The sequence below is a fragment of the Triturus cristatus genome, chromosome 2_2 (genome assembly GCF_964204655.1).
Source record: "Triturus cristatus chromosome 2_2, aTriCri1.1, whole genome shotgun sequence".
NCBI lineage: Eukaryota > Metazoa > Chordata > Amphibia > Caudata > Salamandridae > Triturus > Triturus cristatus.
Genome location: NC_140582.1, coordinates 138,077,413 through 138,103,723, shown reverse-complemented (window position 1 = coordinate 138,103,723; position 26,311 = coordinate 138,077,413). Strand labels below are relative to the sequence as shown.

The 26,311-nt window shown below is 47.5% G+C and overlaps 1 protein-coding gene across 9 annotated transcripts in view; it reads right to left on the bottom strand.

The window, feature by feature from the left end:
- Positions 1–26,311, bottom strand: part of ADGRL3 (adhesion G protein-coupled receptor L3) — a 1,231,414-nt gene that overhangs the window by 945,640 nt on the left and 259,463 nt on the right. The gene's annotated exons all lie outside the window — the stretch shown is intronic.

Below are 26,311 nucleotides of genomic sequence, written 5' to 3'. Positions count from 1 at the left end.
CACATCAGGCACGACGCGCCGAAACGAGGCTGAGGCATTTACGAGCGGCATTATCTCGTCTAATGACTGCAGATTTATTACCAATCAGCAGCGCGACTTATTAAAGCAGCTTGCAGATTCACACACCTGACGACATGTTGCCTGAGATGAAGCAGCAATCAACACTACATAATGATACAGCTGCATCTGTTAATACTTCCTAGGTTACGTGGAAGAGAAACGTGCAAGTTTCCGCCGCACTGCGAATGACCTCGCGTGGCGCCATGATGCTGCTGGCAGGTGAGGAGATGCGCCGCAGACAAATATAGGAAGTGTTCACATCAGTGTGCCTTCTCTGGAGGAGTGTCAAGACTGAAATTAGGCAGCTGTTTTACATAATTAAACGTAGTCGATTAATGGCACTCATGAATAAAACCTTCCAATTAAATTTGGAAGTGTTCAGGATATGGACGACCTGCACTCACCAACAATTATTTTAATTATTGTGAGGAAAAAAATCTAAAATTATTTGCATCATTTGACACTGTTCCTTAAAGGATGCTGATGAGCTCCCAACTAGGACAAAACCGGTATCGGGTTGGTCGTGTTATGGTTCAGAAACGACTGTTCCTATTGGAGCAGGCTCAAGGCAGATTTGCATATGGCATTGTGGCAAAACAATGATGGACTGGGATGCGGCACGAGTAATTATCAGTGGTTGGGATTAATTCAAGCATCCCATCGATCACTTTTTTGTTTAATTCAGAACTCCGGAAAAACGTAGGCATATGTGTACGGTACATGTTCACAAACAAGAATCCTGTGGGTCAACACACCACCTTCACTACCTTGGCTTCCCCTTCATGTAGGGCTGGTCAGGGGTGGCTCCTCCGCAATGGCGGAGGAGTTGTCCCACTGCCTGGCTCAGAGCCAGCAAATGAAAAATAAAACAACGTTCTGGCATTGTTTTATTTTTCATTTGAAGCCAGCTTGTGCAGGGTGGGGCTGGGCACAGGAGGAATAGTGCTATCTGCACTCCCTAAATGCGCATACGTGTTTGGCCGGCCGTCTCAAGCCGACCAAAACACACATGCACACTTAGGTTTCTCTTGTCCGGCTGCATTGAAGAGCCGAGCTGGAGAAATCTTCACAAACTTACTGATCTGAGCGGAGCGCCTTTTCAGTGGCTTTGGCAAATCCCTGCGCAGCTTTCCTAGCAATCAATCAATCAGTCAATCAAAACTTTTATATAGCGCGCTACTCACCCGTGAGGGTCTCAAGGCGCTGAAAAGGGGGAGGGGGGGCTGCTACTGCTCGAAGAGCCAGGTCTTGAGGTTTTACCTGAAGGTGAGATGGTCCTGGGTACAGGAGAGCAGCGCGGGGATTGGATGGGAGTCTGTGATGTGGTGGTCCCAGCCTCTGCTGGGACGAGGAAGAGAAGAGGAAGTGCGACACGGGAGGCGGCTGGCACCTTAAGGCAATTTTTTTAAACATTTGTTTTATATTCTTACACCCCTGCGCGGCCCCTTCCCGCGCTCCCCCTCCTGCATTCCCTACACCCACCCCACCGCCCTTTGTTTGTGGCGGCTGCCATTGGGGTTGGTGTGCCCTTCTGCCTTCTCCACATGATCCTGAATGGTAGTATATCTTTGAAAGGTCGAGTTATTCTCCTGAACTCATGTCTGCAGCAGGGGCGTAACACAGGCCCCCGCAGTCCCTGTGGTGAGAGGGGGCCCCCCAAGCTCAAAGGGGGCCCCCTCAGCAGAATACTCCAGCCAAAGAGCTTCTGATTGTGACTGGAGGGGGCCCCTCCACGTACCTTGCAAGGGGGCCCCCTCCTTTTTCGTTACGCCACTGGTCTGCAGTCCCCTTGGTAGATACTGTTTTTCACATATGCATCACAGTGCTAATAGGTATTTATAAAACATATAAGGTTAAAGCCACATACCCCCTTCTGGAGTTTGCATTGTCCCACTGAGGACGGTGCTCATTTCACCACTGAAAGAGGATCCCTGTTTGCAAAGGATAGGTTACATATGCATAAAGAGCAAGTGCAACCTGGGTATTTATGTAAAACAATAACAACATCTTATCAGGCTTTGCAGCAACTGGAATCTAAGAGAGCACCAAAGACTGTAATAATATGTTCTACAGTGGAAAATAGCCTAACATGGCTTATCTACAAATAATGGCCTCCTTGCTGTCTGTCAAAACAGCTAAGGTTTTAAAATATTGGCTTTTTTAATGCAATATTGAGAGAACCGTTGGACATCATGTAGAAAAGGTGGAAAACATGTTTTAATTTCCAAGCTCTGTTTACCAATTTTAGGAGGCAAAGCAGGAAATACTTTTGCCTGATCATAATTAACTTATAAATTATGTCCCGAAGCAGCATTTTTTAATTTGGTGCATGCATAATGTGCTAAAAATCTGCATTGCCTGTGCTGTCGAACACCTCGTTTTGTATCTTGTGAGGGGGGACGCAAGCACTAAAAAGAGGGACACAGTTTGGTTGCAGTCAATTTATAGTTGCGGGCACCACATAACAAAGTAGTGGAGGATCAGTGTCGCAGCATTCAATTGTTTGGGGTGATTCACGAAGGCATTTATGAGTACAGGTACTAATACTACAGGAGTACTGTTCCACACATTCTTACAAGTCTTTGTTCGTCACCCCAAAACCATCCACTCTCTCTTATTAAAAGTGCAAAGGGTACATGGTCTTTTTCAACTGGAACCAGTTTTACCGGAATATTCTGCGAATTTTCACATTTTATTCTGATTTTAAATGTTTTGAGCGCAAGCCAAGAAGGTATGTTAGAGTATATAAAAAAGTACTACAGCAGTTCTACTTTACCTACTCCCAAAAGCATCAATGAATAAGCATCATTGTGGGGAGGGTGCCTTGGCAGGAAGGAGAGGAGAAATTGTGGCTGCACTCAATTCTTTGGTCGGCGGGTGCACGGGCATTAACGGGAGGGAAATAGGGTGGCTGTAGTCACTACCGAGGGGGGAGGAAGGGCTTAGTGTGTCCTCACAGCAGTTCTGACCTGGTCTCAATATGTGAAGCAGATCAACAAAAGATGCCTCATTCAACATCACTTCACCTTGAAGTTACACCTTTAAATCACGGCGAGTCCTGCAAAAAGTCAAGAAGTGTGTGAAGCTCTCCATGTGATTCTAACAGTGGGTTTTTTCATCTTTTGATACCCACAGCCTATTTTAAGCTCCCTTCCCAGGGCTGCACTGTTTAAGTTGAGCTGATAATGCAGACATCAAACAGCTGTCATCTCCTTTCCTGACATGCCTAGCTGCGGAGCACTCGCTATGAAATTAAGAATGAATGGCATGAGCCGCAGACTTAGTCAAAGAACAATCTGACAGAGATTTGATTGCGTGTGATAATACGCGGCCTGCCCTAGCGCTGACGGAATGAGCGGAAAGCCGGAGACAGATCTTCATCTTACCCTCCAGTACAGACTGACGACCCGAGGGAGAGAAGACGACTGTCTTGGGACACGGTCACAGGTGAATCTATGTCTGATGTTGAACATCCAATCGTTCAATGTCTTGTTGTAGGTGCAATATCTTGCTCTACACCACTTCTGGAGACCAGAATCCACCTTTGGCATTATATGTAGGCAGGGGGTAATAGATTGGTCAAGCACTCCTTATATGGCCTTAAAATCCTTAATTTGGATCAGTAAATTTAAATATCAGCGACCATAGCTAATATCTGAAAGTTCACCTTAGGATTAAAAGACAAATACAGCTAGATTCTGGTCTGAATTATCCTAGCCATTCGAGAAAAACAAAGGGGGTTTCTTTTCACACTATACACAACACTCAATGCATATGTCACATATGAGAGAAAAACTGCCCCCACCTTCATGCCTATGCTTCATACCCTTGTGTGCAGGAACATGACATGAAAGGCCTTTACCACATTTCAGTTTCGCAATCACAAACATTTCATTGCCATGAAATAGGTGTAGACACATACCTTGTCTTTAATTACAGGTATTATCATTTGGCTAAGTCGTTCCTACCTCGATTGTACCTTGAGACCCGAAGATCAGTATTTGATGTCAACAGACAATACTCACGCCTCTGAGCCATCTGATCAACCATGTTCATTGTTATTCCTCTTAATCAAGCCCTGGGATTGATGAACGCAACAGTTCAGACACATGGAAACATAAGTAAACTCCCTATTGTGGTATTTGTCCATTGTTAACCCTCTAGGCCTGTTTTATCAGAGCAGCAATGGGCAAAGTCAAAGGGCCACCGGGCCGGAAACTGACCTCTCGGCTCAAGAAGGGTACTGGGGCTTGTCTTCTGCTACCTACAATAGAGATATGATGCTTCCTGGTCCTGATTCAGGTAAGGTTCAGTTGCACTTATTTGATCAATGTCTGCATTGGTCTTAGGCAGTAAATAGTTAATGTAAAAGCTACACAGCATATTTGTAAGTAAACTATTTCAAACCATTTCCCAAAGAAGCCTGTGAATAATGCACTAAGTGTGATTTTGCACTGTAATAACAAGTTAAGGAAGATCATCTGACAAAAAACAAAGAAAAATGTAATCAAAATATTTACAGTAATTGATGTAACAGTGTGAATTTTAAGAGATGAATAAAGGACAGTGCTCAGGTGGACAGACAAGTTATACAAATGGCTGTAAATGATCAAAGATGGTATATTGATACTAGTGTCAAGGATTTTTAAAAATGTTTAAAGTTGTCTGATGAAGAACAATTTATAGCCCTAAGTTCATAGGAGGTCCCAGGTCTATTTATGAGAGATGTTTCAACCCAGTGAGGAGCATCCTGTGATATTCATCAGGACGACACAAAATATGAACACGGGTCCTTAATTAGCCTGTCACTTAAGATAATCAATTTACAATCAAGTATTGACCTGCTTTGAATAAATGAGGCATTGTACTGAGATAGATTACGACTGTTGTGCAAGGAGAATGCGCATCTTCCAAAAGTGCTGAGATTTATGGTGGGTTTACACACTATGGACGCTGGGATTACAGTGAGTCAGTAAATGCAGGAGAGTATGAAGAAAACAGTGAGACTGCCAATGATGGTGATGGTGATCCTGGCCATTTGGGATTGGGGGTAGGGTGAGGCTCCATCAGAGTACCATTCTGTGACCATATGGTGTCTCATGACCAGAAAGCAGAACATAAAATTGTTGAAATTTCATCGATTGGCATTCGATGTGTACAGTGCCAAACTAAATTACAGGATGGAGGGTGAAACTGGTTGGAGGTTTGAAAGGGGCAAAGAGCTTTCTGAGGCAATACTCGTGGGTTTGTATATTAATTACTCAGTAACTTCATGTTATGTTATGTTATGTTATAAAATTTGTATAGCGCAGCTGTTACCCGTGGGTGTCCTGGCGCTGTTTTGGAAGTCCTCCTTCAGATGAGTGAGATAGCCTAATTGCCTGTTAGTACACAAAAAGCCAGGTTTTTAATGCCTTCCTGAAGCTGAGGTGATCCAGAATGCCTCTAAGGTGTGGTGGTAGCGTATTCCAAGCCGTAGTAGCTCCAACCAAGAAGCTCCGACCACCCCAGTTGGTTTTTTTCACTGGTGCAGTTTTGGCCAGTTTGGCCTCTGAAGAGTGTTATGCTCTCCTGGGTTTATACCTATTCCCTTTTATGAAAACATCATAGCATCACTCATAAGCAAACAATCCTTTCACTGATGCCTGTGGCAGATCACTCTTTGTACAGAAAACACTGTCTCACAGGTTTTTAAAGAATGATGGGAATGCTGGATATGAAATGATGCCAGGCAGGGTAGGGCAGAATCCAGGCCGCAAGCTGATCCATTCCAATTCACCATCTTATTCAAGTTTACAAATGTTAAATAAACCATTACTAAAAATGTTGGACACTTTTGGGGCCTAGGGGAATAATGTTTCAGGCTCCCTCCAAACTATGGCGCAGGGCCTCTAAAATGTCACTTAATCTGGAGACCTCGCCAGTTCACAGACACCTTGGGTTGCGCGGGAGACACCTGGTGAGTGTATGCCAATCTGCACCACATGAGATGCAAGGCTCTACGCTATACTGTACCCCTGGTTCCGACTCCATGTGCGCATAAAACCAGACGTTGAATATAACTATGCAAGAAGAGACACAGATGATATACCTTAAAAGGTAATGATCAAAAATAAAGCCTGCTCACCACACAAAAAGCCACCTGGTCCAGAACTAAGACAGTTCATTCTCAATTAAAATAGTTTTTAATACTGCATTGGGAAGATATGAAAATATTGTACGGATCACTATAATAGTATTGATTCATAAAAGACCATGTGCAGCTGTGAATCACCTTTATGCTTGTCACAGGGGACACAAGCACAAATATGACAGACTGATGAGGGAACCAGACAGCAGGTCAGCTCACACTTCTACGACAAAGAACTCTTGTTTGTCACTTTCTACAGACACAGCGGGCTATTCTAGAGAACAAAAAATACTTAGGGGTGGGCAGCTGAAAGTCAAAAGCCCTGTCACCACCCTGTTGTGCAAACGAGAACCACAGGTTCTGTCTGTGCTCCTGACAGGTGAAGCAAAAAACGTATATTTAAATATCTGATATGCGATCCTGCAGCAGCACACTTTCAAGTCCCACACACCATAACAGACTCGATTCAGGCCTCAATAGAAGTCAATGGGAGAAATACAGTCTCCCGATTCTTTTTTTTTTTTTAAATCTCACACTTTCCTCTTCTAAAATATTGGCATGTCCGTGATGCCTAGAAGGTTTTGCAGACTGTACTTTCCCTTGCACCGAATGGGCAATCAAGTCTATTGCACAGTCAGCTACATTGTGGTGTAATGATTTCCGCTCTGTGTCTATGTCTGCCGGCAATAATTACCACGGCTATGACCGGGAGCTTATCACCTTTCTTGTTCTTGACAATTAAGAGCATGCTGCCCAACCTTCTACGTAATATCATCTGACAGCGCAACCGTTTCAAAGTTTCTTTGCAACGGGATGGGTAACAGAGTTGTGCTCAAGCAAGCAAGCAGCCGCGGTCCGTAGGGCGGTGGGGCCGTGTAAGGGGGAATTCCGAGGGACAATGCAGAGGGAAAATTATTTATTTAATTTTCCCTCTGCATCGTCCCTCGAAATCTCCCCTTACACCGCCCCACAGCTGTTACCTGCACGGGCCGCGGCAGCAAGCAACTTCCCCCCAAAAAGATCTACAAAGGCTGCTCGGTGTTGTTTGCTAGTTCTCACAAGTTTTACTACAGCTAGAGAAGAAAAAATAAATATAAGGCCTGTGAAACATTTTGATGTGGGAGGGATCTTCAAAGGTAGAAGAAAATTGAGAAATGTGGTGATTGTCACACAAATGTATATTTAAATTAACAGCAACAGTCACACACGTGTGTGTGTGTATTGGTGCATGCACGTGTGTGTGAGACTCGGGTGACTGCTTCATAACACAGATTAAGCAGCTATTAGACAACAACATGCAAGACGTAATAGGAGAGTAAATAGCTGACTATTATATTCAAATTAAATTATTTGGGCAATATCTTTCTGACTACCATGTGAAAAGGCTGTGATTTCACTTGAAAGATTTACCAGTTTGGATGCCCTGATTTAGCATCAAGTGCCAAATGAGGGACATAGAGAAGACTTTGAGGGGCACGGGGTAAAACACGACCCCGGCAGATGTGTGCTTTAGGTAAACGAAACATCACTCCCATCTCTCAAGAACGGTGGCTGTTAGCACTATGATATTTAGTTACCAGTTGTTCATTCACAAAACACAGGTCAGATGTCCATCACAGGAAAGTGAAACCACAGAAGGCGCAGGATGCAGGCAGAGGTGAGGCACAAGGTCATTAATCACCCTGTCAGCGGCCAATCACTCTTAAGACGCTGATGTCATTACTGAAGATACAATGTCACAGCTGCTGCAAAGTTGTCTTGATTTGAGTTTCCTTTATGTTGGAACACGCACAGGAAGTGATGACTGATAATGTGCCACGTGATCGTGAAGGTAAATAACTTGTCTTCATACTAACTTCTAACAGACCCTAGCAGGCTCCTGTTGCAAAATTCAGCTATTTTATGGCTTGTCCTCAAGAAAGAACAAGCGTTTGCAATGCAGTAAGTCTCGCATTTGCAGTAGTTTAAGCTATTGGCATCGTAAATGACAATACCTTTATTTTTTTCAGTTTTGATAATTAACACATAAACAAAAGGGATTGTCATTTGCAATGGCAATAGCGCAAACTCTTGTAAATGGGAGACCTAAGCTGGCATTGTCCTGGCTGCACGGAAAGTGAAAGCGTGCATGGCGCGCTGAAAGTTGCAGGAAAGTATGTCATGCCTGCAGTAGGAGAAACGCATTAAAGAAAATAGTGCTTACAGACTAAATAAGACATACCGTGTAATAACTGAAGTAAAAGGGCCAGTCCTCATGGGAGGTTACAAATGAAGACAAAGCGGTACTAAGGAAGGACTAACAAGCCTTTTAACGAATTAGAAGCCAGCATTTACAAAGGACAATGACACAAGCTAATGAAAAATATGGGCGGAGCTTTAAGTCCATACTCAATTACACCATGCCTGGCAGAGCAGCGCATGCGCTGCCCAAGCTCCACCTAAAAAACATGTGTTCATTGGAGAGCTTCGTATGTTCCCAGGTTGCGCTCTGCCTCCACGGCTCAGGGGCTTGAGGGGCCCTCTGTACCACAGTTATGCCTGTATTTTATTACCTACCGTGGCCATGAGGTCCTACAGGGTCCATTTGAATTGTTTGAATTAGGGCCCCTGGCGTCCTTGCTACACCTCTGCTTCTGCAGAGACTTAGTGCCCCATAGGCTGCAGGGAACAAGGAACGTAGCAACATCTGAGTATCATTTGTTTCCTAAACATTTCCCTATCACATCTAAACAAATTATAATACATAAAGTAAAAGAAAAAATAAAGTGCTTAAAATGCTAGGGCAACTCTAGGAATTTTGAGGACATGACAAGATGGACTGGGTTGAGAGAGCAGCAGGCTATTAGACAAAATGTAAACACTCGAAATCATAGAGGCTGATTGATAAAAGTATTCTTCGTTCTTCCGTTACTGCCCCTAGAGTATGAAATACATTACTCTTGGAGCTTAGGACTACCCCTAACTATAGCAGATTCAAACAACTTTTGAAGACGTGGCTCTTTAAAAAAGCTTGGCTCAACATGTGCTGTATGTGTGTGACAGGCACTAAAGGTGCCTGATTCAAAAGTACCATGGTCTAGATGTACAACCAACCAGAGGCGCAACTAGAGTCACATTTCGGGGGGGGCTAAGAAAAAGGTCGGGGGGGGGTAATTCTTCCAGCAATAGGCAGAGTGGGAATGCAAGGGCGCTAAGAAGGGGTGAAAAACAACAAAGCCTCATAAACAAGCAAATGGTCTTTTAAAGACCTGTGAAGTACTCAGGTGCGGCTGTGTGTGTGCCCGGGAAGCTGTCTCAGTCCGGGCTGACACACACGACGGGGGGCTGAAGCCCTTTGAGCCCAATGAGCGTTGCACGCCTGCAACACACACGCCAGTACTGCAGGAGGGAGCTGGAAAGAGGGATGTTTGGTGCCTGAGAAAGTGCAGATTTCAGTTTCAAAGCTGCACTCTCTTTGTCCCTCTCCCTGTCATCTTGCTTACCGGCATGAAATGCATGATGCTGAAGAGCTGTCACTTTAGTCCCCTCCTCCCTCCTCCTATCATAAATTAAGGTGTAAGGAGGATGAAGAGATTTAAAGTAAGAGCTCCCTCCAGCACTATGTATCTCATGCTTCTAATGGTGGTGTAGGGGGAAGCGATGCGACGGGGAAGCAAGATCAACGAAGGGTCAGGTCTTGAAAAATGGTGTCACAAAAGGGGAGTAATTCAAGTTAGCAGAGGACTGGCGTCAAGGGGGACAATTAATGCAGGAGAGGGTGGAAATGAAGTGATCAGGAAAAGGTGTGAAACAAGTGTGAAGATGGGTGAAGGCAGGGTGTGATTGAGTGGACAGTTTACAAAAGGCAGAGAGGGGAAGGAAGTGGACAATAATCATATGGGCATGGACAGGAGACTTTAACTGGTCAACTAGAATTTTCACCAATTACACTTGTTTTTTGCCATTGTTGGCATGATTGTGTTGGTGCAGCCGAAGCTACTGTAACCAAAGCATTTATCAAGGACTGCCCTTCCAAAAATGGAGGCATCCGGGAACAGACTATAACCGGTGTGGCCCTGCCACATTGTGATTTTATTATGACTTGCTTGGCTTTCAACGTCCTGTTAAATGACACAGAATTCCATATTTGGAAGTGGATGTATGTGAGACCCAGTGTACACTATTGGTACTCCAAGAAGGAATATGTAGCATGCTCACAGCTACATGCTATAGTAAAGCCGACCGTACAGATCTCTACTGATACAACACACAAAACAGTTGTTCGACAATCAACTGAATGACTCGGATGTATGTCGTTACAATGCACACTTTTACAACGCATGCACTTACAACGCATTTTTTACAACGCAAAATCCACTACAACGCATTCCATTACATAGCATGACACTACAACGCATTTTTAAAAACTACCTTTACAACGCATTCCATTACATCGCATACTACCTTTACAACGCATACCATTACAACACATAATATTAAATTGCATTTAAGATAAGTATTGGATAGTATAGGGTTTAAAAATTACTATTCTAACTCCAGGGGGTGCAACAGTAGGGTAAGTGTTGGATAGTGTAGGGGTTTTAATGTAATATTATGCGTTGTAATGGTATGCGTTGTAAAGGTAGTATGCGATGTAATGGAATGCGCTGTAAAGGTAGTTTTTAAAAATGCGTTGTAGTGTCATGCGATGTAATGGAATGCGTTGTAGTGGTTGTTGCGTTGTAAAAATTGCGTTGTAAGTGTAGTGCGTTGTAATAGTTGCGTTGTAAAGGTTGTTCACCGAATGACTCAGAAGTAGTGTTTGACACAGGAAGAAGCGCCCAATCCCATAAACTGAAAACAGCGATTAATGGCCCTTGTGTAACCAATAATCAGATTACGCGGGCATATGCAGTCTCTCTCATGGGTTGCCCAGACTCCATGTTTCAGAGTTGGACAAAATGATATGGTCCTAATCATAAAAGGATACTTAACACAAAATTCAGAACAACTATGTGTGAGAAAGTGGGTTTCTGTTGCAGTAACCCCCCCTTTTTTTTTTGCCTAATAGCTGATGCACTTTTCCTTGTTGTGCCCTGGGCTCCTGCCAATCAGGTGCCCAGGGCCTATGTTCCTTCCTTAAAACACACAAACTCCCAATTGGCAAACCCTGGCCACATGTCAGCCCCTGGTAAATGGTACCCTAGGTACCCAGGGCCTTGTGACCAGGGAAGGCCTCTAAGGGCTGCAGCACTCATTGTGCCACCCTTAGAGGCCCTGTACCCTTACACACACACACTGCCTTTGCAGGCTGAGTGTCTGGGTGCAGGACAAAACAAAGAGTCGACATGGCACACATCTCTGTGTGCCATGCCCATTACCTATACTGCCAAGGCATATGTCAGCCACCCCTCTGGCTGGGTACCTTATGCCTATGGTGTGGGCACAGGAGCAGGAGCCCTGTGCCCCTACAGTACCCAGGTCCATTCCTGGGCACTGTAAGTACAGTGCTGCCTTTTACAAGTACATGGTGCTGAGAGCTCGTCAAACACGAACTCCACAGCACCATAATGGCAACACTGAAGACTGGGAAGTTTGGTATCAAACTTCTCAGCACATTAAACCCACACTGATTCCAGTGTGGGATTTAATGTACTAAGCACCCCAGAGGGCATCTTAGAGATGCCCCCTTACAGCTAACCTACAATCCACGTCTGCTCTGAGGCTGCCCAGGCTGCCACACAGCAGACACGTTGCTGGACCCCTGGGTGGGAGAGCCCCTGCTCTCCCGGGCCTGCAACAATGCACATCCTGGGTGAGGTGAGAAATCTCCTCCCCCAGGATGAGCAAAGGGAAGCTTCAAAGGCATGCCGCCAGTTGGAGTTTCCCCAGGCCACTGCAACCCCCCACTCTGGCAGGAAGCTTGGCCGGAAACCCCATACAAGGACAGGGGATGTGCCAGCCTGCCCACCCCACCCCTCAGGTGGGGGAGGCGAGGTGAAGCACATCTCCGGGCTCTCGCCATCTTGAAGATGGGAGGCCCTACCCTATCAGGATTAGGCTACTGCCCTCCTCCCACAGGAGAGAGGCAGGATAGGGGGTGTACCCACCCCAGGACAAGGACCCATTGGTCCCTGGCCTTCACCTACCTGTAACGCCCCTAAATCTAGTATTTAGGGGCCCCCTGAACCTTCCTTCCCCAGATTCCAGATAGAAACCTACAAGAAGAGCAAGAAGAAAAAAGACCTGCCCTGCAGCTGCTAAAAAGAGGAAGACACCAACTGCTTTGGCCCCAGCCCTACCGGCCTGTCGACCCTCGAACCTGCTCCTGCTCCAGCGCGGCATCTCTTGTGGCCAGCAACCTCAAAAACCCCGGAGGACCTGGCTACCTTTGAACTCTGATTCCCTGGGACTCCCATGAGTAGAGGCTCTACTCGAGAAACCTATTCCTAACTCCTGGCAGCAGCCCGGAACCGCGGACCCAACACACTCTGCACCAGCCAAGCCTGGCCAGTGCCGGAGTGGACAAAGACCCTGAGGACGACCCCACGGCGACTGTGACCCCGAGTCCGGCACCCAAGGACCCCCCTCGACATCCTGGACGAAGCCTGCAGCCTCAGAACCGAGTGCCACCCCAGCCGCGATCAACCAGAGGGTAAGATTCCCGACGTCAAAAGGCACCCCTGCACCCGGCGCCCTGCGGCCCCCTGTGCCCAATCCCGGGGTACCCACCTAACCTACAACTACCCAACTTACCCCTCGAAGTGGTGGTGGCACCGGAAACATCCTCGTCCCCGAGCCTGCAGCCTTTTTCCAAACCGGAACATTCCCATTGATTTCCATTGAGCGCCCGAAGGCTCAAAAGCACCCTGCACCCAGCCGCCCGAGTGGCCCTGGCAGTGCACTCTCTACACTAACTTACTTCCCCACTTGCCCTGAGTAAGTGACCAGGAGCCCAGCTCCCACAGACGCGTGGCTTGCCAGACAGCAGCCACCAACTAAGGCCCCCCTATCCCTCATAGGATAACATTGGGCCTAACTCACTCTGCACCCGGCCGTCCTGAAACCGCTGAGGGTGAACCAACTGTACCTACCTGACACTGGGGGACCCCTGAGTCTATGCCCGGAATTTCAACTCTGCCAGTCGAGTACTTACCCTTAAACCGCTAACTTCATTTTCCTCATAGGGTAACATTGACTGGCTTTTTCTTCAAAAATCTTCTAAGTGTGAACTTTTCAAAACTGTAAAAATTCACCAAAAATCAGCCAAGTGACAAAAACGAATTTACTCACCTGTTCCTGGGTGAGCTCCCAGTGCTGGATCTTGGCGCCCAGCCCTGACCCTGAAAAGTACTCACAACTATACTTACCTCTAACTCATTTTTCTCCCATAGGAAACCATTGTCTGCTTTTCTGTGAAATTTCTTCTAAGTCTCTATTTTTGCAAATTTGAAATATTCTTTTAAAATCGTACCATTTCTGCAAACGAAATTACTTACCTGTTTTTGATAAGGACCCCAGTCCTGGGTCCAGGCACCCAGTCCTGGATTACTAAAGTAACGATAAAGTACTCTACCTGCAATGTGAATTTCTTGCCATAGAGATCCATTGAATGTTTTCTTTGAAATATTTTCTAAGTGCTAACTTTTGAAATAGCTAAATATTATTTAAAAATCATTACAGTTATTAAGTCGACTTTCATCACTTGATTCTGAATACTGACCCAAGGCTGGTTCTAGGAGCCAGACCTGGAATTCCAAAAGTAATCTGAAAAGTAATTTATTACAAATAACCTGAATGTACCATTGAGCTCAATGCATTGTGATGTTTAGGAAATAGGATTGTTTATTGCAACCAACTGTGACTGTTTACAAAAACTCATTGCTTAAGATAAAAAGTATTTATATGCAACCTCTCATTCTGAGAAAGTATATTTTTATCCCCTTTGTGGTTCTAAAAATAAAACAAGCATATATTTTATATATATAAATCATTGGCCTAGAGTTCAGTTATTGAGTGTGTGAAACCATTTGCTGACTGAGTGTGTACAATAAATGCTTTACACTGTCCTCTGGTACTGCCTTACTGCTCGACCAAGCTACCACTTTTGAGAGTAAGGTCATACCTAACTTTGACCTCTATCAGCCTCTGGGGGACTGTGGACTCTGTACACCCTGTACCTATTAGGGAACAGTATATACAGAGCCACTTTCTCACATTGGTGGATCAGCGGTGGGATACAAACTTGCATTTGTTGGACTACTTGGTTACCATCTGATCACACGACAGAACTCTTAAAAATTGCCTTTAGAATTCTGATTGGTTTTTCCAAAATTACTAAAAGTCTTGCTAGGGCCTTGCTTAAGTCCCATTAGAATTTTAGAAAAATAAAAGTCATTATAGTCAGGGTAGAGGGTTAGAACTGTCAGGTTAGAATGTCTCAAACAAACCCAGCTATTAGTGATAATAATAACATGGACCTGGTGGAGGAGCTCGACCTCACACCTTACTTACACTTGTCTTTCAAGGAATTGAGGTCCTTATGTAAACTCAAAAATTTACAAATGGGTCAGCATCCAACCAAACAAGGGCTCCAGGAGCTCCTGGCTGAGTATGCTAAAGACCACCCATCTGAACATGGTGATGGCCAGTCAGATGAGGAAAGGGAAACAGGGGAGGAGGACAGCAACCTCCCCATACTATTCCCTAGGGAGGAGATGGCACCCATACCCTCCAACTCAAGACATAGCATCTGGGCACCTAGAGACCACACGGGTGGCTCTGGTCCCAGAGGCAACACTGGGGGTCCCCCCAGTGAAGAGGACAGCCTTATGAGGCTGGCCAAAAGAATAGATCTAGAGTCCAGGCTCCTGGCTCTAGAAAAGGAAAGGAGAGAGATGGGTTTAGCACCCATCAATGGTGGCAGCAATAATAAAAACAAGGATAGGGAGGAAACTTCTGACCTTAAAATCCCCAAAGGGATTGTCCCTAAATTTGAGGAAGGTGATGATATCACCAAATGGTTCACAGCCTTTGAGAGGGCTTGTGATATCAGGAAAGTAAAGAAACCTCTCTGGGGGGCACTCCTGTGGGAACTGTTCTCTGGTAACTGCAGGGACAGGCTTCTGACTCTCTCTGGGCCAGAAGCAGGATCCTATGACCTCATGAAGAAAGCTCTGATTGAGGGATTTGGATTCACCACTGAGGAGTATAGAATTAGATTCAGGGGGGCTCACAAAACCCAGACCCAGTCCTGGATTGATTTTGTAGATTTCTCAGTGAAGACACTGGATGGTTGGTTAGCTGGACATGGTGTGCAGGATTGTACTGGATTGTACAATTTATTCATGAAGGAACATATTTTGAGTAACTGCACAAATGAAAAGTTGCATCAGCATTTGGTAGACCTAGGTCTAAAATCCCCCCAAGAATTGGGAAAAAGAGCAGACCACTGGGTCAAGACTAGGGTGACTAGGACGTTCACTGGGAGGGACCAGAACCAAGGGGTCCCAAAACCTCCCCAGAAGAAAGAGAGTGAACCCCTTGTGGATAAAAGAAAGGAGTCCCAGGTAGCCCCCCAAAAACCTGACCAGGAGGGTGGGCCCAAAGACACCTCACAAACTAAACCAGGGTACCAAGGTAAGAATTGGGATCCCAACAGAATATGGTGTTTCAACTGTCAGAAGGCTGGACACCACACCCAGGACTCTAGCTGTCCTAAAAATAAGGTTCCTAGTACAGCTCCAGGGGTGACTAGTGTAGCCCCAGGGGTTGCCAGTGTAGCTTGGGAGGGAGGGTCCTCAGATGAGGAAGTCCTCCTAGCTTTCAACTGGGGAATGGGCCCAAGAAGCAAGCTGGAGATCCCAGAAGGAAGTAGACACTTCCACCACCTACTGGTGAATGGAATCCCAGCCACTGCCCTGAGAGATACCTGTGCCAGTCACACTGTGGTACATGACAGGTTGGTATTCCCACACCAATATGTCTCAGGGGAAACAAGAAGGGTAAGAACTGTCCCAGGGGGAGTCACTGTTAGGCCTGTGGCTATAGTGCCCCTAGCCACAGCTGGGTCCCTTAGATGGAGGAAAGTGATAGTCAGTAAAAACCTCCCCCTTGATTGTCTCTTGGGGAATGATCACTTAGATGTGGAACTGAGCCAAAGAGAGGTGCTGGCCCAATGCCAGGCCTCGCCCAAAGAACCTGTGGGGGCTCAACCTGCAGTCAGTGCAGCTGAGTCCCAAAAGAGTGAGAAGAAACAGGGTAGGAAAGGTGGGCAACTGTTAGCCACAGTTCCAGAGAGCCAGGGAGATTCTATCCCAGTAAGGGAAAACTCCCACAATGGCACTGGTAAAGCCCCCCCTAGCCAACAGCAAGACCTGACTAGTCAGGCAACTGTCCAGCCTGAATTAGTGGCTCCTCAGGTGGCAGAACAAGGGGTGGAGGAGGGGTGTTCCCTACCAAGAGTAGGGACCCCCTATCCTCAAACAGACCAACAGCCAGGACCCAAAGAGAACTATAAAATAGCCCCCTCACTTGCCAGTCAGGAGCTAAAGGTATGGTACTGGGCACTGACAGCTGTCAGCAGCCTCTGCTGGGTGTTAGCCTTCATGGCAGCCCTATCCTTGGCATGGTGGCCTAACCCCCTGCCAAATAGCAAGTCAGGCCCCCTGACCTTATTGGTCATGGTGGGGTTGCTCAAGCTGTGGGTAGCCTCTGTGGGTAAGCTGGGCCTAGCCCTGGCTAAGTTAGAAACTACCGAGGTATACACCTCTAAACCCAAAATAGAAAGATGGGACCAGGACAGTAAAAGACAAGGAGAGGAGCCTTGGGAGTTAGGTCCTGAAACTAATAAGACAGGCCAGCTCCCCAAAGGGACTGACCTAGGCAGAAGGATGTAAGGCAGAGTAGGCCCTGCAACTTTCAAACCACTTCCCCAACTCTTCCTCGCCTGAAAGACTAGGTAGACTCTCCCAGCTTTGGCAGAAGTCTCCTGGCCTTTGGGCTGGGGGGGCTTGTGTGAGAAAGTGGGTTTCTGTTGCAGTAACCCCCCCTTTTTTTTTTGCCTAATAGCTGATGCACTTTTCCTTGTTGTGCCCTGGGCTCCTGCCAATCAGGTGCCCAGGGCCTATGTTCCTTCCTTAAAACACACAAACTCCCAATTGGCAAACCCTGGCCACATGTCAGCCCCTGGTAAATGGTACCCTAGGTACCCAGGGCCTTGTGACCAGGGAAGGCCTCTAAGGGCTGCAGCACTCATTGTGCCACCCTTAGAGGCCCTGTACCCTTACACACACACACTGCCTTTGCAGGCTGAGTGTCTGGGTGCAGGACAAAACAAAGAGTCGACATGGCACACATCTCTGTGTGCCATGCCCATTACCTATACTGCCAAGGCATATGTCAGCCACCCCTCTGGCTGGGTACCTTATGCCTATGGTGTGGGCACAGGAGCAGGAGCCCTGTGCCCCTACAGTACCCAGGTCCATTCCTGGGCACTGTAAGTACCGTGCTGCCTTTTACAAGTACATGGTGCTGAGAGCTCGTCAAACACGAACTCCACAGCACCATAATGGCAACACTGAAGACTGGGAAGTTTGGTATCAAACTTCTCAGCACATTAAACCCACACTGATGCCAGTGTGGGATTTAATGTACTAAGCACCCCAGAGGGCATCTTAGAGATGCCCCCTTACAGCTAACCTACAATCCACGTCTGCTCTGAGGCTGCCCAGGCTGCCACACAGCAGACACGTTGCTGGACCCCTGGGTGGGAGAGCCCCTGCTCTCCCGGGCCTGCAACAATGCACATCCTGGGTGAGGTGAGAAATCTCCTCCCCCAGGATGAGCAAAGGGAAGCTTCAAAGGCATGCCGCCAGTTGGAGTTTCCCCAGGCCACTGCAACCCCCCACTCTGGCAGGAAGATTGGCCGGAAACCCCATACAAGGACAGGGGATGTGCCAGCCTGCCCACCCCACCCCTCAGGTGGGGGAGGCGAGGTGAAGCACATCTCCGGGCTCTCGCCATCTTGAAGATGGGAGGCCCTACCCTATCAGGATTAGGCTACTGCCCTCCTCCCACAGGAGAGAGGCAGGATAGGGGGTGTACCCACCCCAGGACAAGGACCCATTGGTCCCTGGCCTTCACCTACCTGTAACGCCCCTAAATCTAGTATTTAGGGGCCCCCTGAACCTTCCTTTCCCAGATTCCAGATAGAAACCTACAAGAAGAGCAAGAAGAAAAAAGACCTGCCCTGCAGCTGCTAAAAAGAGGAAGACACCAACTGCTTTGGCCCCAGCCCTACCGGCCTGTCGACCCTCGAACCTGCTCCTGCTCCAGCGCGGCATCTCTTGTGGCCAGCAACCTCAAAAACCCCGGAGGACCTGGCTACCTTTGAACTCTGATTCCCTGGGACTCCCATGAGTAGAGGCTCTACTCGAGAAACCTATTCCTAACTCCTGGCAGCAGCCCGGAACCGCGGACCCAACACACTCTGCACCAGCCAAGCCTGGCCAGTGCCGGAGTGGACAAAGACCCTGAGGACGACCCCACGGCGACTGTGACCCCGAGTCCGGCACCCAAGGACCCCCCTCGACATCCTGGACGAAGCCTGCAGCCTCAGAACCGAGTGCCACCCCAGCCGCGATCAACCAGAGGGTAAGATTCCCGACGTCAAAAGGCACCCCTGCACCCGGCGCCCTGCGGCCCCCTGTGCCCAATCCCGGGGTACCCACCTAACCTACAACTACCCAACTTACCCCTCGAAGTGGTGGTGGCACCGGAAACATCCTCGTCCCCGAGCCTGCAGCCTTTTTCCAAACCGGAACATTCCCATTGATTTCCATTGAGCGCCCGAAGGCTCAAAAGCACCCTGCACCCAGCCGCCCGAGTGGCCCTGGCAGTGCACTCTCTACACTAACTTACTTCCCCACTTGCCCTGAGTAAGTGACCAGGAGCCCAGCTCCCACAGACGCGTGGCTTGCCAGACAGCAGCCACCAACTAAGGCCCCCCTATCCCTCATAGGATAACATTGGGCCTAACTCACTCTGCACCCGGCCGTCCTGAAACCGCTGAGGGTGAACCAACTGTACCTACCTGACACTGGGGGACCCCTGAGTCTATGCCCGGAATTTCAACTCTGCCAGTCGAGTACTTACCCTTAAACCGCTAACTTCATTTTCCTCATAGGGTAACATTGACTGGCTTTTTCTTCAAAAATCTTCTAAGTGTGAACTTTTCAAAACTGTAAAAATTCACCAAAAATCAGCCAAGTGACAAAAACGAATTTACTCACCTGTTCCTGGGTGAGCTCCCAGTGCTGGATCTTGGCGCCCAGCCCTGACCCTGAAAAGTACTCACAACTATACTTACCTCTAACTCATTTTTCTCCCATAGGAAACCATTGTCTGCTTTTCTGTGAAATTTCTTCTAAGTCTCTATTTTTGCAAATTTGAAATATTCTTTTAAAATCGTACCATTTCTGCAAACGAAATTACTTACCTGTTTTTGATAAGGACCCCAGTCCTGGGTCCAGGCACCCAGTCCTGGATTACTAAAGTAACGATAAAGTACTCTACCTGCAATGTGAATTTCTTGCCATAGAGATCCATTGAATGTTTTCTTTGAAATATTTTCTAAGTGCTAACTTTTGAAATAGCTAAATATTATTTAAAAATCATTACAGTTATTAAGTCGACTTTCATCACTTGATTCTGAATACTGACCCAAGGCTGGTTCTAGGAGCCAGACCTGGAATTCCAAAAGTAATCTGAAAAGTAATTTATTACAAATAACCTGAATGTACCATTGAGCTCAATGCATTGTGATGTTTAGGAAATAGGATTGTTTATTGCAACCAACTGTGACTGTTTACAAAAACTCATTGCTTAAGATAAAAAGTATTTATATGCAACCTCTCATTCTGAGAAAGTATATTTTTATCCCCTTTGTGGTTCTAAAAATAAAACAAGCATATATTTTATATATATAAATCATTGGCCTAGAGTTCAGTTATTGAGTGTGTGAAACCATTTGCTGACTGAGTGTGTACAATAAATGCTTTACACTGTCCTCTGGTACTGCCTTACTGCTCGACCAAGCTACCACTTTTGAGAGTAAGGTCATACCTAACTTTGACCTCTATCAGCCTCTGGGGGACTGTGGACTCTGTACACCCTGTACCTATTAGGGAACAGTATATACAGAGCCACTTTCTCACATTGGTGGATCAGCGGTGGGATACAAACTTGCATTTGTTGGACTACTTGGTTACCATCTGATCACACGACAGAACTCTTAAAAATTGCCTTTAGAATTCTGATTGGTTTTTCCAAAATTACTAAAAGTCTTGCTAGGGCCTTGCTTAAGTCCCATTAGAATTTTAGAAAAATAAAAGTCACTATAGTCAGGGTAGAGGGTTAGAACTGTCAGGTTAGAATGTCTCAAACAAACCCAGCTATTAGTGATAATAATAACATGGACCTGGTGGAGGAGCTCGACCTCACACCTTACTTACACTTGTCTTTCAAGGAATTGAGGTCCTTATGTAAACTCAAAAATTTACAAATGGGTCAGCATCCAACCAAACAAGGGCTCCAGGAGCTCCTGGCTGAGTATGCTAAAGACCACCCATCTGAACATGGTGATGGCCAGTCAGATGAGGAAAGGGAAACAGGGGAGGAGGACAGCAACCTCCCCATACTATTCCCTAGGGAGGAGATGGCACCCATACCCTCCAACTCAAGACATAGCATCTGGGCACCTAGAGACCACACGGGTGGCTCTGGTCCCAGAGGCAACACTGGGGGTCCCCCCAGTGAAGAGGACAGCCTTATGAGGCTGGCCAAAAGAATAGATCTAGAGTCCAGGCTCCTGGCTCTAGAAAAGGAAAGGAGAGAGATGGGTTTAGCACCCATCAATGGTGGCAGCAATAATAAAAACAAGGATAGGGAGGAAACTTCTGACCTTAAAATCCCCAAAGGGATTGTCCCTAAATTTGAGGAAGGTGATGATATCACCAAATGGTTCACAGCCTTTGAGAGGGCTTGTGATATCAGGAAAGTAAAGAAACCTCTCTGGGGGGCACTCCTGTGGGAACTGTTCTCTGGTAACTGCAGGGACAGGCTTCTGACTCTCTCTGGGCCAGAAACAGGATCCTATGACCTCATGAAGAAAGCTCTGATTGAGGGATTTGGATTCACCACTGAGGAGTATAGAATTAGATTCAGGGGGGCTCACAAAACCCAGACCCAGTCCTGGATTGATTTTGTAGATTTCTCAGTGAAGACACTGGATGGTTGGTTAGCTGGACATGGTGTGCAGGATTTTACTGGATTGTACAATTTATTCATGAAGGAACATATTTTGAGTAACTGCACAAATGAAAAGTTGCATCAGCATTTGGTAGACCTAGGTCTAAAATCCCCCCAAGAATTGGGAAAAAGAGCAGACCACTGGGTCAAGACTAGGGTGACTAGGACGTTCACTGGGAGGGACCAGAACCAAGGGGTCCCAAAACCTCCCCAGAAGAAAGAGAGTGAACCCCTTGTGGATAAAAGAAAGGAGTCCCAGGTAGCCCCCCAAAAACCTGACCAGGAGGGTGGGCCCAAAGACACCTCACAAACTAAACCAGGGTACCAAGGTAAGAATTGGGATCCCAACAGAATATGGTGTTTCAACTGTCAGAAGGCTGGACACCACACCCAGGACTCTAGCTGTCCTAAAAATAAGGTTCCTAGTACAGCTCCAGGGGTGACTAGTGTAGCCCCAGGGGTTGCCAGTGTAGCTTGGGAGGGAGGGTCCTCAGATGAGGAAGTCCTCCTAGCTTTCAACTGGGGAATGGGCCCAAGAAGCAAGCTGGAGATCCCAGAAGGAAGTAGACACTTCCACCACCTACTGGTGAATGGAATCCCAGCCACTGCCCTGAGAGATACCTGTGCCAGTCACACTGTGGTACATGACAGGTTGGTATTCCCACACCAATATGTCTCAGGGGAAACAAGAAGGGTAAGAACTGTCCCAGGGGGAGTCACTGTTAGGCCTGTGGCTATAGTGCCCCTAGCCACAGCTGGGTCCCTTAGATGGAGGAAAGTGATAGTCAGTAAAAACCTCCCCCTTGATTGTCTCTTGGGGAATGATCACTTAGATGTGGAACTGAGCCAAAGAGAGGTGCTGGCCCAATGCCAGGCCTCGCCCAAAGAACCTGTGGGGGCTCAACCTGCAGTCAGTGCAGCTGAGTCCCAAAAGAGTGAGAAGAAACAGGGTAGGAAAGGTGGGCAACTGTTAGCCACAGTTCCAGAGAGCCAGGGAGATTCTATCCCAGTAAGGGAAAACTCCCACAATGGCACTGGTAAAGCCCCCCCTAGCCAACAGCAAGACCTGACTAGTCAGGCAACTGTCCAGCCTGAATTAGTGGCTCCTCAGGTGGCAGAACAAGGGGTGGAGGAGGGGTGTTCCCTACCAAGAGTAGGGACCCCCTATCCTCAAACAGACCAACAGCCAGGACCCAAAGAGAACTATAAAATAGCCCCCTCACTTGCCAGTCAGGAGCTAAAGGTATGGTACTGGGCACTGACAGCTGTCAGCAGCCTCTGCTGGGTGTTAGCCTTCATGGCAGCCCTATCCTTGGCATGGTGGCCTAACCCCCTGCCAAATAGCAAGTCAGGCCCCCTGACCTTATTGGTCATGGTGGGGTTGCTCAAGCTGTGGGTAGCCTCTGTGGGTAAGCTGGGCCTAGCCCTGGCTAAGTTAGAAACTACCGAGGTATACACCTCTAAACCCAAAATAGAAAGATGGGACCAGGACAGTAAAAGACAAGGAGAGGAGCCTTGGGAGTTAGGTCCTGAAACTAATAAGACAGGCCAGCTCCCCAAAGGGACTGACCTAGGCAGAAGGATGTAAGGCAGAGTAGGCCCTGCAACTTTCAAACCACTTCCCCAACTCTTCCTCGCCTGAAAGACTAGGTAGACTCTCCCAGCTTTGGCAGAAGTCTCCTGGCCTTTGGGCTGGGGGGGCTTGTGTGAGAAAGTGGGTTTCTGTTGCAGTAACCCCCCCTTTTTTTTTGCCTAATAGCTGATGCACTTTTCCTTGTTGTGCCCTGGGCTCCTGCCAATCAGGTGCCCAGGGCCTATGTTCCTTCCTTAAAACACACAAACTCCCAATTGGCAAACCCTGGCCACATGTCAGCCCCTGGTAAATGGTACCCTAGGTACCCAGGGCCTTGTGACCAGGGAAGGCCTCTAAGGGCTGCAGCACTCATTGTGCCACCCTTAGAGGCCCTGTACCCTTACACACACACACTGCCTTTGCAGGCTGAGTGTCTGGGTGCAGGACAAAACAAAGAGTCGACATGGCACACATCTCTGTGTGCCATGCCCATTACCTATACTGCCAAGGCATATGTCAGCCACCCCTCTGGCTGGGTACCTTATGCCTATGGTGTGGGCACAGGAGCAGGAGCCCTGTGCCCCTACAGTACCCAGGTCCATTCCTGGGCACTGTAAGTACAGTGCTGCCTTTTACAAGTACATGGTGCTGAGAGCTCGTCAAACACGAACTCCACAGCACCATAATGGCAACACTGAAGACTGGGAAGTTTGGTATCAAACTTCTCAGCACATTAAACCCACACTGATGCCAGTGTGGGATTTAATGTACTAAGCACCCCAGAGGGCATCTTAGAGATGCCCCCTTACAGCTAACCTACAATCCACGTCTGCTCTGAGGCTGCCCAGGCTGCCACACAGCAGACACGTTGCTGGACCCCTGGGTGGGAGAGCCCCTGCTCTCCCGGGCCTGCAACAATGCACATCCTGGGTGAGGTGAGAAATCTCCTCCCCCAGGATGAGCAAAGGGAAGCTTCAAAGGCATTCCGCCAGTTGGAGTTTCCCCAGGCCACGGCAACCCCCCACTCTGGCAGGAAGCTTGGCCGGAAACCCCATACAAGGACAGGGGATGTGCCAGCCTGCCCACCCCACCCCTCAGGTGGGGGAGGCGAGGTGAAGCACATCTCCGGGCTCTCGCCATCTTGAAGATGGGAGGCCCTACCCTATCAGGATTAGGCTACTGCCCTCCTCCCACAGGAGAGAGGCAGGATAGGGGGTGTACCCACCCCAGGACAAGGACCCATTGGTCCCTGGCCTTCACCTACCTGTAACGCCCCTAAATCTAGTATTTAGGGGCCCCCTGAACCTTCCTTCCCCAGATTCCAGATAGAAACCTACAAGAAGAGCAAGAAGAAAAAAGACCTGCCCTGCAGCTGCTAAAAAGAGGAAGACACCAACTGCTTTGGCCCCAGCCCTACCGGCCTGTCGACCCTCGAACCTGCTCCTGCTCCAGCGCGGCATCTCTTGTGGCCAGCAACCTCAAAAACCCCGGAGGACCTGGCTACCTTTGAACTCTGATTCCCTGGGACTCCCATGAGTAGAGGCTCTACTCGAGAAACCTATTCCTAACTCCTGGCAGCAGCCCGGAACCGCGGACCCAACACACTCTGCACCAGCCAAGCCTGGCCAGTGCCGGAGTGGACAAAGACCCTGAGGACGACCCCACGGCGACTGTGACCCCGAGTCCGGCACCCAAGGACCCCCCTCGACATCCTGGACGAAGCCTGCAGCCTCAGAACCGAGTGCCACCCCAGCCGCGATCAACCAGAGGGTAAGATTCCCGACGTCAAAAGGCACCCCTGCACCCGGCGCCCTGCGGCCCCTCGTGCCCAATCCCGGGGTACCCACCTAACCTACAACTACCCAACTTACCCCTCGAAGTGGTGGTGGCACCGGAAACATCCTCGTCCCCGAGCCTGCAGCCTTTTTCCAAACCGGAACATTCCCATTGATTTCCATTGAGCGCCCGAAGGCTCAAAAGCACCCTGCACCCAGCCGCCCGAGTGGCCCTGGCAGTGCACTCTCTACACTAACTTACTTCCCCACTTGCCCTGAGTAAGTGACCAGGAGCCCAGCTCCCACAGACGCGTGGCTTGCCAGACAGCAGCCACCAACTAAGGCCCCCCTATCCCTCATAGGATAACATTGGGCCTAACTCACTCTGCACCCGGCCGTCCTGAAACCGCTGAGGGTGAACCAACTGTACCTACCTGACACTGGGGGACCCCTGAGTCTATGCCCGGAATTTCAACTCTGCCAGTCGAGTACTTACCCTTAAACCGCTAACTTCATTTTCCTCATAGGGTAACATTGACTGGCTTTTTCTTCAAAAATCTTCTAAGTGTGAACTTTTCAAAACTGTAAAAATTCACCAAAAATCAGCCAAGTGACAAAAACGAATTTACTCACCTGTTCCTGGGTGAGCTCCCAGTGCTGGATCTTGGCGCCCAGCCCTGACCCTGAAAAGTACTCACAACTATACTTACCTCTAACTCATTTTTCTCCCATAGGAAACCATTGTCTGCTTTTCTGTGAAATTTCTTCTAAGTCTCTATTTTTGCAAATTTGAAATATTCTTTTAAAATCGTACCATTTCTGCAAACGAAATTACTTACCTGTTTTTGATAAGGACCCCAGTCCTGGGTCCAGGCACCCAGTCCTGGATTACTAAAGTAACGATAAAGTACTCTACCTGCAATGTGAATTTCTTGCCATAGAGATCCATTGAATGTTTTCTTTGAAATATTTTCTAAGTGCTAACTTTTGAAATAGCTAAATATTATTTAAAAATCATTACAGTTATTAAGTCGACTTTCATCACTTGATTCTGAATACTGACCCAAGGCTGGTTCTAGGAGCCAGACCTGGAATTCCAAAAGTAATCTGAAAAGTAATTTATTACAAATAACCTGAATGTACCATTGAGCTCAATGCATTGTGATGTTTAGGAAATAGGATTGTTTATTGCAACCAACTGTGACTGTTTACAAAAACTCATTGCTTAAGATAAAAAGTATTTATATGCAACCTCTCATTCTGAGAAAGTATATTTTTATCCCCTTTGTGGTTCTAAAAATAAAACAAGCATATATTTTATATATATAAATCATTGGCCTAGAGTTCAGTTATTGAGTGTGTGAAACCATTTGCTGACTGAGTGTGTACAATAAATGCTTTACACTGTCCTCTGGTACTGCCTTACTGCTCGACCAAGCTACCACTTTTGAGAGTAAGGTCATACCTAACTTTGACCTCTATCAG